Below are 13,061 nucleotides of genomic sequence, written 5' to 3' on the forward strand. Positions count from 1 at the left end.
TTTACCTGGCTGTCTTTTCAAAGAAAAGCTTGAAATGTAGCCTACACATTTTGTGCTCTTGTAGAGAGCAATAACTCCCCATTGCTTACCTATGCTTATCTATAACTGGGCTAATAACTTGCTAACTAGCAAACACTATCAACAAATGTACATATGCACAGCTCTGCCCTCTGACCTCAGTGAAGGTTTTTACATTTATTTAACTAGGCAAGTCACTTAAGAACAAATTCTTATTTACAACGACGCTGGGCAAATTGTGCGCTGCCCTATGGGACTCCCAATCACGGCCGGATGAGATACAGCCTGGATTCAAACCAGGGACTGTAGTGACGCCTCTTGCACTGAGATGCAGTGCCTTAGACCGCTGCGTGTGGCAGTCCTGGAGGAGGTGTGTGGCCACGCATGCACAGTTTAGAGGGAACATTGCTCACAAGCTAGCTTTTGAGGTTTCGCGATTGCCTAGGATGCAAGTGTGTTGGTGAAGCAGAGGTCCCGAGTTTACGCCAGGTATGGGCCGAATCGGGAGGTAGTGGTACTTGCTAAGCAAGCAATGTGACGTCCTTTACACTGACACAGAATGTCGACACCCAATCTTAAGTCATGAGAACCATACAAACACTGCACAGATACACAGTATCTACAAATTCATTGATGCATCACATTTGAGTAACTGCCCTGTCAGTCCACAGGCTTGATCTGCTGTAGTCTCTACAATGGGACGCTTGCGCTCGGATCACACTGCCACAGGTCATGCACCTGATGGTCTGAGGGATGTACTGTTGTTGGACTGGAAAACAAAGAGACATTTGGTCTGTGCTGGGTCTTTTTCAATGCTGTATAAACATCTTTATCTGGATAGAAAATGCATTGTTTATCATAAAAATGCATTGTCACCTTGGACAATGTGACAAGTGGTCCCTCAACACCCAATCCTCATGCCTCATTGTTTGTTCTTGTTTCACAATCAACTGTCTGTACCTTCTTCTTCTGCCATGGCAGCTACAGACCTGAGTGTTGTCACTGGATATCCGGTCCACCCATCTGAAAGACAATTCTTTTTTTTTTTTTTGCCAGCTAAAATTATTACTAAAATAGTAACATCAATATTAAAATACCATAACCCACAGACTTGACTATAGTAATGGTAAAATAGACTGGACTTTGGTCTATCTGCTCATCAAAAATCCTACTATGTTCATGGGACATTTCTGCTGGGATGGAAGAATTGTCTGGAATACTATTTGCCCAAAGAGGTGAAGTATTACGAGGAGATATATGACTGTACTTCTGACAGCCGTGAGATCACTGAGGAGGACCAACAGAGATAGGGGGATAGCCTTAAGGGACTGACATGCAGGGATGTAACATCAGGATTTTGGGCACTGGCCAGCATACCACTCTTTCAATTTCCAACTTTAGCTAATGTAGCTAACTATCCAACTAAGGTGCCTAACTAGCTAGCCCACCAGGCGATATTTAGTTAGCTAGCTAGTTAACATTAGCTCAGCGTTCATGTAGTGACACTTTTCTAATTGGTGACATGCTAGCTAATAAACTATCCTTGCCACGGTGCCAGCCTAACGTTAGCTAGCAAGTCTGACTACACGAATGGTGAGTTAACATTAACCTCTTATGGCTGCAGGGGCAGTATTGAGTAGCTTGGATGAAAAGGTGCCCATTGTAAACGGCCAGCTCCTCAGTCTCAATTGCTAATATATGCATATTATTATTAGTATTGGATAGAAAACACTCTAAAGTTTCCAAAACGGTCAAAATATTGTCTGTGAGTGTAACAGAACTGATATTGCAGGCAACCCTGAGGAAAATCAAACCAGGAAGTGGCTTCCATTTTGAAAACTCCATGTTCCATAGCCTCCCTTTGCTCCATTTAAAGGGATATAAACCAGATTCATTTTCCTATCGCTTCCTCAAGGTGTCAACAGTCTTCAGACTTGGTTTTTATTTTGAAAAATGAGCCAGAAAGATAACATCGCGTCAAGTGGTCGCATGAGTTTTGCTCGCGCAACAGAGTTTGGACAGCCATTGCTTTTCCCTCTCCTACTGATAAAGACATTTGCGGTTGATATATTATCGATTAAATATTTTAAAAACAACCTGAGGATTGATTATAAAAAACGTTTGACATGTCTCTGTGGACATTACGGAAACTATTTGGAATTTGTCTGCGTTCTCGTGACCGCTCTTTCCTGTGGATTTCTGAACATAACGCGCCAAACAAACAGAGGCATTTTGGATATAAAAATAATCTTTATGGAACAAAAGGAACATTTATTGTGTAACTGGGAGTCTCATGAGTGAAAACATCCGAAGCTCATCAAAGGTAAACAATTAATTTGATTGCTTTTCTGATTTTGACCAAGCTACTTGATGCTAAGTGTACATAATGTTTTGTCGAGTGATCGATGAATTTACACAAACGCTTGGATTGCTTTCGCTGTAAAGTATATTTTCAAAATCTGACACGACAGGTGGATTAACAAAAGGCTAAACTGTGTTTTCCTAGAATGTGGCGCTATGCAATTCAGCAGTTGTTGATGACAATTATCCCGTTAACGGGATTGCAGCCATAACAAGTTAACTAGCTAGACAAATATCCCTTCCCTGATGGGCTAACGTTAGCTAACATGTCACCACGTGAAAAAAGTAGCTTGCTAACTCACTGAAGACTTGACAATAAAAAGGTCACAACAGTCATTATGTTAGCCTATGCTGGTTTTCTTTTTACTTCAAATCAAATTTTATCAAATTTTATTGGTTACATACACATGGTTAGCAGATGTTATTGCGAGTTTAGCGAAATGCTTGTGCTTCTAGTTCCGACAGTGCAGCAATATCTAACATGAAATATAACAATTCCACAACAACTACCTAAGACACACAAATATAAGTAAAGGAATAAGAATATATCCATATAAATATGCAATGACAGAAGGGCATAGGCAAGATGCAATAGATGGTATAAAATACATATGAGATGAGTAATGCAAGATATGTAAACATTATTCAAATGGCATTATTAAAGTGACTAGTGATCCATTTATTAAACTTGCCAATGATTTCAAGTCTTTATGTAGGCTGCAGCCTCTCTGTGTTAGTGATGGCTGTGTAACAGCGATGGCCTTGAGATAGAAGCTCTTTTACGGTCTCTCGGTCCCAGCTTTGATGCACCTGTACTGACCTCACCTTCTGGATGGTAGTGGGGTGAACAGGCAGTGGCTCGGGTAGTTGTTCTCCTTGATGATCTTTTTGGCCTTCCTGTGATGTCGGGTGCTGTAGGTGTCCTGGAGGGCAGGTAGTATGCCCCTGGTGATGCTTTGTGCAGACTGCACCACCCTCAGGAGAGCCTTGCGGTTGTGGGCGGTGCAGTTGCCGTACCATGCGGTGATGCAGCATGACAGGATGCTCTCAATTGTGCATCTGTAAAAGTTTGAGGGTTTTAGGTGACAAGCCAAATTTCTTCAGCCTCCTGAGTTTGAAGAGGCGTTGTTGCGCCTTCTTCACCACACTGTCTATGTGGGTGGACCGTTTCAGTTTGTCCGTGATGTGTACCTCGAGGAACTTAACTTTTAAGGAAAGTAATGTGCGTTGTACGCTTAATTACAGTCAGTGGGTATCTAGCTAATTTTCATAAGCACATAGTTAACCACAGATCTTTGACCTAACCAAAATAGCTTGTTAGCAGATAGCAAACAGGGCTTACCTTATCACACACGACTCCAGTGGTGCCTCTCGATTACAGAGGTCGGAAAATGACAAATTAGGGTATTGGTTACAATCCAGTTCATAGCACAGAGCCATCCTTGCTTCAGATCGACGGAGAGACCGAACGTTAGCTAGTTTTCTACAAAGGCCAGAGGGTAATTTAAAAAAATTATAGTAATTAGAAAATGCTACGGTAGCTATCTAGGTATTTTGAAAAATGGTAAACAAGAATACACATGACTAATATACAATATCAATTATTTACAGGAGAAACTAAAAAGGCTATAATATCTACTTGCTAGGTTACTTGCTACCTCTCAATGAGTTCGCATGGAGAAATATCCCTGGTCTGATGACTTCAGCTTGAGTCAGGATGTGTAGTTCTGTATGATAGCCACATTAGCGGCTAATTAGCATTTCAATTGGGTGGGGGGGGGGGGGGGGGGGGGTTACAGGCGAATATATTGCTAAAAGTGACCTTGTCCGAGAGATCTGCATTGTTATCAAAACGTCACGCCCAGGGTAACCCTACATGAAACACAGACCTTTTTATGAAGTCGCTATAAAATCACAGATGGAAAAATGAATGGTGAAAAAAAAACGATTGGACCGTTTTATGGGTTTTACCGCTAGGTTTTATGGGTAGTATGACATACTGTAGTACTCAATATGGCAACCTGAGTATGGGCGAGTGGGTGTGTCGAAAGGAAAGCAGTGGGGTTGTGGAAAGGAGTGGGTGTTTTGAAAGGAAAGTAGTGGGTGTATGGAAAGGAGTGGGTATATCACAAGAGGTTGGTGGCACATTAATTGGGGAGGATGGGCTCGTGGTAATGGCTAGAGTGGAATTGGTGGAATGGTATCAAATACAAGAAACAGATTGTTTCAATGTGTTTGATGCCATTCCATTTGCTCCCTTCCAGCCATTATTGTGAGCCGTCCTTCCCTCAGCAGCCTCCACTGTCAGTCAAAAGGTTAGATGGTTTTGATTTCAGTTTTTTTTCTTCCGTTTCTTACAAAGCAACTATCGTACTCTGAGTTACCATACCGCGAGAGTTTGGTCTGAGTATAACTGACAATTGTTTATTTTGGATGAAAAGTATTGATGGTGGGTGTATTGTTATTGTATGCATGTGTGTGCTTCAGTGGAGGCTGGTGGGAAGAGCTATAAGAGGACAGGCTCATTGTAATGGCTGGAATGGAATTAATGGAACCGAGTCAAACTTGGTTTCCATGTTTGATACCGTTCCATTAATTCTATTCCAGCCTTTACAATGAGCCTGTCCTCCTATAGCTCCTCCCACCAGTCTCCTCTGGTGTGCTTACTGTGACTGTCTCCCTGATATTGGCTACTAGGTAGCCCCACTTTGTTGTTGGACTGTAGTGCTTGTCAAGCTGGAGCGAAGGGCACTATGTCACGTTGTTGTTGCAGTTCACGTCCTTCCCATTGAGTAGTATACTGTGGGTGTTTCTCAAAAATGAATACTACCGAGCACGCAAATTGGAGCATGGGAGGGTCGGAGTCAGAGCATTGGGGCGATTGAGTGGTTGGAAATCCAGCTCATCAGGCTCCTACCCTCCATGTCTTTTCCTACCACTCCACTAAAAAGCGCTCTGCGGTCACAGAAAATAAAAATGGCACTCCAAATTCGCTCCATTCATTAAAATCACAATTTAACCAACACCCATCTATTTTTGTGACCACCGGGACGTACCAATTGGTTTTAAAATATTGAAACTAAACCTTATGGATTTGAATGAAAAGTATTTTAATAAACATGAAAATGTGAATGTAAGATGCGAACATAATTTCAAATAGGCTACATGTCATATTAAACAGCATATAAACACTCTAAATAGGTCAGGATCCAGTCAGGGAGCCTAAGAAGGAAGGCACATTTATTATTTAGGCTATGTTATTTCAAGGCTATACCCTACAAAGAAATACATTGTGAAGCATTTGCAAGTGTGACACATTAGGCTGGTAGGGACATAAAGCACTCAGCATTAAAACAACATTGTGTTGTATTAAATCATTATAGTCTCTAAATTGTGTATATAGGCTGCGACTTACTTAGAATTATATACAAATTAAACAAAAAATGACTTATTTTTAGAAACAGGAGTTTGGCCAGTCTATTGTTTCAGGCAAATGCGATGGTGCCTGGGGAGCCGGCCAGCAGCAGACAATATTCTCTCCACACTTTCAGAGCCACTGGGAATGCTAAGCACCCTTTTGGCCACTCTTGCCAGGTTGGGCAGAGATGCGGAGTTGTTTCGTTTTTTTGTCAATAGGTAGGCCTGAATGTTTTAAGACAAAATAACCCAATCAAAATGGAAGGCACCTTGAATATGCCCTATTGTAGATAATAGAACAACATCTTTGAAGAGATCAGATGTTTGTCTATAAATACTTTGCTACAATGATACACTTCTCTATATACCCACCTCGTTCCTTTCTTTTAGCATGTGCACATGGTAAGCACACCATCATGCTTTTTGGATAAGTGTCTTTTCAGACTCCACATGGATTCTTTAGTTGTGGACACTGCATCACCGCACTCCGTCTCTTGCTCTTGGTCCTCATCTTTGTAAGTCACCTTCATTTTGCACTGTGTGTTTTATCAGCTTCTTTATGAAAATATTTAGCAAACTCCATGACAGTAGCTAAATTGGAAGGCCAAATCTCGCTACACGCTCCAGTCAAATTGGGCACGCACAGCTCCTGGCTCTGCTGCAGCTTTGTTCTGCTCAGTAGGAAGCACTTCAAGTCAGCAGGCACATTGATACAACACAGGTGCATGCACTGGTCGACTCGTCGTGCAGCCCAATCGGAATGGCAACAAATCTGCCCAATTAGCTGATTCGCTTTCCATACACCCACTCCTTTCGACATACCCACTCACCCATACTCCCCTGCACTCATCCTTCCTTTCCTGGCATTTCTTTGTGTTCTTCTTCAGGTAGTTTCAGTTTGTCCTTTTAATGGCACATATTCAAAGTGGATGGCCCTTGATAATGGCCCTCTCACCTTACAGTCCATTATGTCTTTGTCCATTTTCCTACCGGTACACCAGCAGCATGAGAGAAGTTTGGACTGGATCTCTCTCCATGCTCACTCTACATGGACTCATGTCGCACTCCTGAGAGAAAAAAGCATGAGACAAAATGCAGTTGTTAGCTTATGGGTGCTGTGTACAGGATGCTGGCTCGGACTCAGGTCTGAACGCCATTTTCACCATTTTCAGGCGGTTTAGATGGGGTGTTGAGGTTCACAGTGTTCTGTTCTCGGCCAAATTATCTTCCATGCATCTAGATACCATCTGTGGTCACCTTCGCCATAACCTCGAGAGAGGACAGACCATAACAACAGTTTAGTTTAGGGCATTTGTAGTTCAGGAAATCCAGACTTCTAAGAAGTCTTAGAGAATAACAACACAAAGTTGAAACCATTCCCCCCCCCAAAACAAAATTGGCTTATACTCCCCTATCATCGAGGCGATCTCACTGCAGAGTTACAGGCCAGGGAGTCAGAGGGCTAATCCTTAGAGAGAAATCCCAACCATCCAGCAGACCCAATCTGGGGAGATGTGTTATTGAAGCAGGACAAAACAAAGGAAAGAAAAGAAAACAACAACAGCAATACACATCACTCGGGGTGGGGAAAACGTCAAATTATTTTGGAGTAACTCATCCATTACAAACATTTATTTTTCTCTTTTACAGGCATGCATGTGAAGAAAATATATTTGTATATTTACCAAAGGGCCCCAGGGGACTGGTAATTCCCCGTTTGGACACATGACTCACATCGTGATTCACGCGTTCCAAAAAAACAACAACTGCCTGTTAAATCAAAATAAACAAAATAGAATAACAAATTGAATTATCTCTTGATAAACTCCAATAAGGAAATAATTGTATCCCATAAGGTAATGGAAAAATAGACTAGACAGCTCTCTTTCTCACTCATAGGACTATTGATAAATTATAAACTTCTTCTTAATAATTAGTTTTTACATAGTCCATAAAAAAACATGTCTGCTGTCTTTCTAGTGAGCGTGATCAGGCCTCACCAGGAAGTCAGAACAGAGGTCAGAGATCAGTCCGCACTATTAAGTGAGTTTTTGTTTTCCTGTACCACAGACATTATTTAAAGATATTTCAAACATTTCAAAATTTTTTTGTATCAGATTTACATTGTGTTTTTCAGTACATTTATTCTAATCAAGAGAATTTACATGTGTGCAGCCAAAACTCTGACAATAGAATCTTTCATTTGTGTACAGCATCCTTTCTAAACCATGAAAAACCCACTAAACCAAAATAAAAAGATCCCACACTTCTAAATCAAACAGAGTATGAACCACTAACAAATATTCATTAACAGGTGAGTTGAGTGTGGGTGATGGCATGTGTGTGAGAGATACAGAATCATTGATAAACATAAAAAATAAAACTTGGTAGCGAACATTTCATCAGTGCTGAAAGAAAGAAATAAACATGTACTTAGTTTTCACTATGCTACATTTTAATCAGTCCCTTTAAAATCATTAATCGAGTTTACTGCATCTTGGGCAGGAAGTCTCAATAAGCCCATGCGTATACAGAATTATACTTCAGACACATTTATACTTCAGACATATCAGATGATACGGTGTCCTGTACAGCTGAATTGGGCCCCTTCTAAATTAAACAACTCTCTTGTAATCGTAATCTCTTTGACCTGTTGCATTGACGTACAATTGCGTACAAACTGTCCCTAACTTCCCCATTGTGTCTCTCACAGCCTGTTTGAGTTCAGTGTGTACTGGCGGCTATCTATTGTTCCGCAGAAAGGTTATCTCTAACCCAAACAACAGATGACTTAAACACGAGAGCAGTGGACCAGGCTTTGAAGAGTGAGAAACATCTAATTTAATATCAATCCCAATGCTCAATCCCTCTTTTTTACTCCTTCAAATTACTAAAAATATTGTATTATTGGATTGCTACCTGAAAGCCAATTACAATGGAATGGGCGGAATAATTTTGCACACCCAATTTTTCAGTTTTTGATTTGTTAAAAAAGTTTGAAATATCCAATAAATGTCGTTCCACTTCATGATTGTGTCCCACTTGTTGTTGATACTTCACAAAAAAATTAAGTTTTATATCTTTATGTTTGAAGCCTGAAATGTGGCAAAAGGTTGCAAAGTTCAAGGGGGCCGAATACTTTCGCAAGGCACTGTATATAAAACAAATTGGGGGTAAGAAAATACATTTAAGAAAAGGTAAGAAATTAAACCTACTTTCACACCAGACAGTAAGTGTGTATTTTGTATTTGTTAAATTATTTTGATTTGATATGAAAGTAAAGGAATTCATGTTCCTAGAACCGTACCGCAATTGTTTAGATGGAGTATTTGGCTGTTTTGGCTTCCAGAGCCAATTCGACGATTTAAACAGATTATGTAAAGTCCTTGGACTAAGGAGTAACGTTAGGCTCCTTTAGTCCAATATTGGGCTAGGCACCTGCTGTGTCAATGAGTCAAGCAATATCACCTTAATACCTTTACAGTCCATTTTTTTTATTTTTTATTTTATTTAACCTTTATTTAACCAGGTAGGTCAGTTGAGAACAAATTCTCATTTACAATTGCAAAAAAAAAACAGTATGGGGATGAGGTAGTTGGATGGGCTATTCAAAGATGGGCTATTTACAGGTGCAGTGATCTGTGAGCTGCTCTGACAACTGGTGCTTGAAGTTAGAGAGGGAGATATGAGTCTCCAGCTTCAGTGATTTTTTTTGCAGTTCGTTCCAGTCATTGGCAGCAGAGAACTGGAAGGAAAGGTGGCCAAAGGAGGAATTGGCTTTGGGGGTGACCAGTGAAAAATACCTGCTGGATCGCGTGCTGCTATGGTGACCAGTGAGCTGAGATAAGGCGGGGCTTTACCTAGCAAAGACTTATAGATGACCTGGAGCCAGTGGGTTTGGTGACGGATATGAAGCGAGGGCCAGCCAATGAGAGCATACAGGTCGCAGTGGTGGGTAGGAAATGGGGCTTTGGTGACAAAATGGATGGCACTGTGATAGACTGCATCCAATTTGCTGAGTAGAGTTTTGGAGGCTATTTTGTAAATGATATCGCCGAAGTCAAGGATCGGTAGGATAGTCAGTTTTACGAGGGTATGTTTGGCAGCATGAGTGAAGGATGCTTTGTTGCGAAATAGGAAGCCGGTTCTAGATTTAATTTTGGATTGGAGATGCTTAATGTGAGTCTGGAAGGAGAGTATACAATCTTACCAGACACCTAGGTATTTGTAGTTGTCCACATATTCTAAGTCAGAACTGTCCAGAGTAGTGATGCTGGACGGGCGGGCAGGTGCAGGCAGCGATCGGTTGAAGAGCTTTACTTGCATTTAAGAGCAGTTGGAAGCCACAGAAGGAGAGTTGTATGGCATTGAAGCTCATATGGAGGTTAATTCACACAGTGTCCAATGAAAGGCCAGAAGTATACAGAATGGTGGCGTCTGCGTAGAGGTGGATCAGAGAATCACCAGCAGCAAGAGTGACATCGTTGATGTATACAGAGAAAAGAGTCGGCCCGGGAATTGAACCATGTTGCACCCCCATAGGTCCGGACAATAGGCCCTCCAATTTGACACACTGAACTCTGTCTGAGAAGAAGATGGTGAACCAGGCGAGGCAGTCATTTCAGACACCAAGGCTGTTGAGTCTGCCGATAAGAATGTGGTGATTGACAGAGTCGAAAGCCTTGACAAGGTCGATGAATACAGCTGCACAGTATTGTCTCTTGTCGATGGTGGTTATGATATCTTTTAGGACCTTGAGTGTGGCTGAGGTGCACCCATGACCAGCTCGGAAACCAGATTGCATAGATGGGATTCGAAATGGTTGGTAATCTGTTTGTTAACTTGGATTTCGAAGACCTTAGAAAGGCAGGGTAGGTTAGATATAGGTCTGTAACAGTTTGGTCTAGAGTGTCACCCCCTTTGAAGAGGGGGATGACCGCGGAAGCTTTCCAATCTTTGTGGATCTCATACGATACAAAAGAGAGGTTGAACAGGCTAGTAATAGGGTTTGCAACAATTACGGAGGATCATTTTATAAAGAGAGGGTCCAGATTGTCTAGCCCGGCTGATTTGTAGGGGTCCAGATTTTGCAGCTCTTTCAGAACATCGGCTATCTGGATTTGTGTGAAGGAAAAATGGGGAGGCTTGGGCAAGTTGCTGTGGGGGGTGCAGGGCTGTTGACCGGGGTAGGGGTAGCCAGGTGGAAAGCATGGCCAGCCGTAGAAAAATGCTTCTTGAAATTCTCAATTATCATGGATTTATCGGTGGTGACAGTGTTTCCCAGCCTCAGTGCAGTGGGCAGCTGGTAGGACGTGCTCTTATTCTCCATGGACTTTACAGTGTCCTGGAACTTTTTGGAGTTTGTGTTACAGGGTAAAAATTTCTGTTTGAAAAAGCTAGACTTTGCTTTCCTAACTGCCTGTGTATATTGGTTCCTAACTTCCCTGAAAAGTTGCATATCGCGCGGGCAATTCGATGCTAATACAGTACGCCACAGGATGTTTTTGTGCTGGTCAAGGGAAGTCAGATTTGGAGTGAACCCAGGGCTATATCTGTTCCTGGTTAAAACATTTTTTTTAAATGGGGCATGCTTATTTAAGATGGTGAGGAAAGCTCTTTTAATAACCAGGCATCCTTTACTGACAGAATCAGGTTAATATCCTTCCAGGATACCCGGGCTAGGTCGATTAGAAAGGCCTGCTTGCTGAAGTGCTTTAGGGAGCGTTTGACAGTGATGAGGGGTGGTCGTTTGACCACGGACCCATTATAGACTCGGGCAATGAGGCAGTGATTGCTGAGATCCTGGTTGAAGACAGCAGAGGTGTGTTTGGAGGGCAGGTTGGTTTGGATGATATCCATGAGGGTGCCCGTGTTTACGGATCTGGGGTTGTACCTTTGTGTGAGATTGAGGGCATCTAGCTTAGATTGTAGGACGGCCGGGGTGTTAAGCATGTTCCAGTTTAGGTCACCTAACAGTACGAGCTCTGACGATAGATGGGGGGCAATCAATTCACCTATTGTGTCCAGGGCACAGCTGGGGGCAGAAGGTGGTCTATAGCAAGCGGCAACGGTGAGAGACTTGTTTCTGAAAAGGTGGATTTTTAAAAGTAGAAGCTCACAATGTTTGGGCACAGACCTGGATAGTAAGACAGAACTCTGCAGGCTATCTCTGCAGTATATTGCAACTTCGCCCCCTTTGGCAGTTCTAACTTGTCGGAAAATGTTATAGTTAGTGATGGAAATTTCAAGGTGGCCTTCCTAAGCCAGGATTCAGACACGGCTAGGACATCCAGGTTGGCAGAATGTGCTAAAGCAGTGAATAAAACAAACTTAGGGTGGAGGCTTCTAATGTTAACATGCATGAAACCAAGGCTTTTATGGTTACAGAAGTCAACAAATGAGAGCGCCTGGGGAATGGGGGTGGAGCTAGGCACTGCAGGGCCTGGATTAACCTCTACATCACCAGAGGAACAGAGGAGGAGTAGGATAAGGGTAAGGTTAAAGGCTATAAGAACTGGTCGTCTAGTACGTTCGGAACAGAGAGTAAAAGGAGAAGGTTTCTAGGCACCGAAGAATAGATTCAAGGCATAATGTACAGACAAGGGTATGGTAGGATGTGAATACAGTGGATGTAAACCTAGGCATTGAGTGACAATGAGAGAGGTTTTGTCTCTAGAGACACCATTTAAACCAGGTGAGTCTCCTCGGGCTTTTACGTCAGCAGACTAGTCGTGATGAATAGGCAGGGCTCCATGTAGTAAAAGGATCCAGGCCAATTAGCAAAATAGGTATTGTAGCCCAAGAAAATTGGCTGATGGACCTCTTCAGCTAACAGTCCGATATGCTCTAGACAGCTATTGGGCCATGGCTAGCAGGCTAGCAGATGGGCATTCAGGGGGCGTCGCAACTGAGGAGCCTGTTGAAAACCCTCTCAGGCGGATTACGTCGGTAGACCAGTCGTGAAGGATCGGTGGGGCTCTGTATCGGCAGTAACAGGGGTCCAGGCCAATTGGAAAAATAGGTATTGTAGCCTAAGGAGTAGCTGATGGGCCTCTTCAGCTAGCCGGGAGATGGGCCTAGCATAGGCTAGCTCCAGGCTAATTGGTGCTTGCTTCGGGACAGAGACGTTAGCCAGGAGTAGCCACTCGGATAGCAGCTAGCAAGCTGCGATGATCCAGGTGAATAGGTTCAGAGCTTGCGGTAGGAATCCGGAGATGTGGGGAAAAGAGTCTATGCTTTGAGTTGAATCGCGGTATGCTTTGAGT

General features: G+C 42.5%; 1 long non-coding RNA gene across 1 annotated transcript; it reads right to left on the reverse strand.

The window, feature by feature from the left end:
- Positions 1–5,524: 5,524 nt before the first annotated feature.
- Positions 5,525–7,556, reverse strand: LOC110526600. Its single transcript, XR_002473979.2, has 3 exons — positions 7,482–7,556; positions 6,960–7,300; positions 5,525–6,863 (listed from the first exon to the last, which is right to left on the reverse strand). It is a non-coding gene; the product is annotated as an uncharacterized LOC110526600 (long non-coding RNA).
- Between the last annotated feature and the right edge of the window lie 5,505 nt (positions 7,557–13,061).

This window comes from Oncorhynchus mykiss, chromosome 1 (genome assembly GCF_013265735.2).
Source record: "Oncorhynchus mykiss isolate Arlee chromosome 1, USDA_OmykA_1.1, whole genome shotgun sequence".
In the NCBI taxonomy this organism is placed as follows: Eukaryota; Metazoa; Chordata; class Actinopteri; order Salmoniformes; family Salmonidae; genus Oncorhynchus; species Oncorhynchus mykiss.